Genomic DNA, 3105 nt, shown 5'->3' on the forward strand with positions numbered 1-3105 from the left:
CCATTTGTTTTTATATGTAACCCATCGACTCAAAACAGTATTATGTTAGGATGAACCAGACATTGAAATGGGGTTTTGAGGTTAAAATGACCAGAGATGGGAAATTTTAATCTTTTGTCACTTTTATAGATTATATTCTTTATTTGGAAAATATCAAAATGACAAGTTAGAAAGCAGGCACTGATGTATTGTAAGATAAAGATCTGAAAAAGTGTGTATGAAACAGTGCTAGACAAATCAAGAATTTTCTTGTATTTTTCTTTCTTTCTTTGTCGGGCACCGTTTCATGCACACTTTTTCAGATCTTTCTATTCATTATCACAACTGAAACAAATAAATTTACTTTGACATCATATTTTAGACTGTAATTTCAATGTTTGGCATCTAAACCACTCTGACATTGTATACCGTTTTGAGGCGTTAGGACACATGAGATTTATTCTAGTTTAAATATGAGACATTCTGAGTACCGTCGACTGGGGTAACTTTTCCTCTTTTGGAGCATTTTGAGTAATCTCAGCTTTGTTGTAGTTATTATGTTGGTTTAAAGACGACTTTGTAACAAAGGAAATAATTGCCACGAAATTAGATATTGTCAAATCGGTCCAAAATTAAAAAGGAAAAATTTCCCCTGAAGGGAAAATTGTCTCAGTTGACGGTACTTCAAGATACATGAAAACTGTGTCATGTACATTGTTTTAAAAAAATGGTAGGTGTTATTTGAATATTAATTATTGGCGGTCTACTTGTGAGATGTGCGATATGCACATTTTGTATATAATCAAGACATGTTTTATAATATAAATAATTTGATAGTATAGTTATTTAGAGAAAATAAAATGATTTTATGGACACATTTTATAACAAATAAACACGTGTTCTTTACTTTTATTTTACTGTTTGGTTATTTTATTTCTGTGCTCAATTTAGTCATAAATTTCCAGTGGGCATATTATAATATATAATACCTGTTTTCTGGGTGATATCTCCCAACGTGATGGGCTGATAATTTATTTTGCTGTGTCTTCTATACTTCATATCTGTTTTCCCTTTTACATGTTGCTCTCTGTCTTTGTTCTGGATTGAGATTATTTGCTCGTTTTTTCTTCATGGTCCTGGCGGGGATCCTTAGCTGGGAGGGAAACAGTCAAATGTATAGTACCTTTCTTTGACTGATATTTATTTTCGTTTGAAAGCATCTCTCTGTTTATGTATTATTTAAAAGTATTTACTTTTGTAACACGCCTTGCAGGCTGAAACGTTTTTAATTGCTCTGAGTTTTCTACTTATTTTAGCGCTTATTCACATTTTCAAATCTGGATTTTTATACCAATATAACCGTGACGTTTTAGTCTTCTGAGTGGTATAATTATTTTTGATTTTTATCAAAGGACGTGTATTATTCGTGAATTTTAGGCTAAGTTTTAATAATTTCAAGCTGGGTGGGGTTCCTACCTCCCATAGTGGACAAGGAGGTACTTGCTGTGTCTTCTTTCCCCTGTACCTGTTTTCCAACATGCTTTCTGTCTTTGTCTTGGAATGAGATTACTTGGTTTTGTCCTTGCCCTGGCTGAGAGGGAAACAGTCGAATGTATAGTTAGTTTTGGGAGATGATATTTTTTTCATTGTAAATCATCTCTCTGTTATGCACTGTATTATGCTTTCTTTATATTATATATGATTTGTAAAACATTTGAGTGTGTTCCTCTTAGCGGGGACCTGTGCTTGTGTCTGGATGAGACTTTTGGTGATCGCAAACTAAGTACTTTGATAGAGTGATTTTGGAATCTACACCTGTTTGTTATTTGAACCAATTCCCCTTTGTCTTCCCTTTTCTTGGATGCTTTATTGTAATTCTAGAACTTTTTACTGTCCCATTTTCTTCCTTTTTACTGGCGCTGATACTGATATGACCTTAATGTGTTGCAAGCGCCGTAAATCCCTTAAAAACAAAACAAACAAAACAATTTTAGAGCAGTATTCCAACTAGATGTATGCCGACGATGCTCAGATGTGATAGGATGAATGCTGCAAATTAGAATTAAATGGCGATAAGCCAGAAGCCTTATTCATTGCTAGTTCCAATAAAAAGACAGATCCATCTATACTGGCACTGACAATCAATATAATGATAAAATACAACTATAACATCAGCAAAAAATCTTGGCATCACATTGGAGAGTGATCTGTCTCAAATCAACAATGTGAGAGCAAGTGCTATCTGCATTCTAAAAAACATCAGAACAATCATACCATTTATTAATAGGGAAACCTGCAACTTTTAGGTAACATCTTTGATATTCCCGAAAATGGATTATAGCAATGCACTGTTTTTTTCTTGGTCTCACAAAGGAGAGAATAAATAAACTCCAGAAAGTACAGAACATGGCAGCCCGCGTTGAACTGCAGAAAGACAGGAAAACTGCTGCTCCCGAATTACCACGACAGCTGCATTGGCTGCCAGCGGACCAGCGCATTAAATATAAATCTGAAACTATTGTATTTAAGTGTTTGGAAAGATCGTCGCCAGCATATCTTTCCAGCCTCAATGAACGATATATCCCACAGAGATCGCTTCGATCGAAACGACCTCAAACTGAAAACACCCTGCTGTAGAGTTCACTGGTGAACGTGCTTTCAGGTTTCTGGTTCAAGGCTGTGCTACCACATGAGATACATGTTCATTGTCTTCACTAGAGGATTTCAAGCCTCGATTAAAGAATATTTTTTTCTTTATTCAGACATGCTTTCTTTTAATGATGTTTATAATTAGATTTGTTCGTGTATTGTGTTAAGGCTTAGTCTTTGTTATGGACCCACAGCCCTCCAGATGAAGGGAAGTTTGGCGCACTATAATATATTTATAACATTATTATTATCATCATTATTATAGTTTCTAGTTTTTAATTTATTGTACATTGTAAACATTTGAGAGTATCCTTTATTGAAATCTGTATAGCCCTGCTTGTGCCTGGATGGCACTATAAGGTAATGTCTAAATAGACACAATTATTGGTTGCACGTGGAATATTCTGTTCTCTCTATGGGGAGGGAAGCCCAGGAATTTTGTGCATCCCGGGTTTTATTGAAATAATCTTGTATCGA

The sequence above is a fragment of the Berghia stephanieae genome, chromosome 2 (assembly GCF_034508935.2).
Source record: "Berghia stephanieae isolate SIO BIC M18660-M18661 chromosome 2, UCSD_Bste_1.3, whole genome shotgun sequence".
In the NCBI taxonomy this organism is placed as follows: Eukaryota; Metazoa; Mollusca; class Gastropoda; order Nudibranchia; family Aeolidiidae; genus Berghia; species Berghia stephanieae.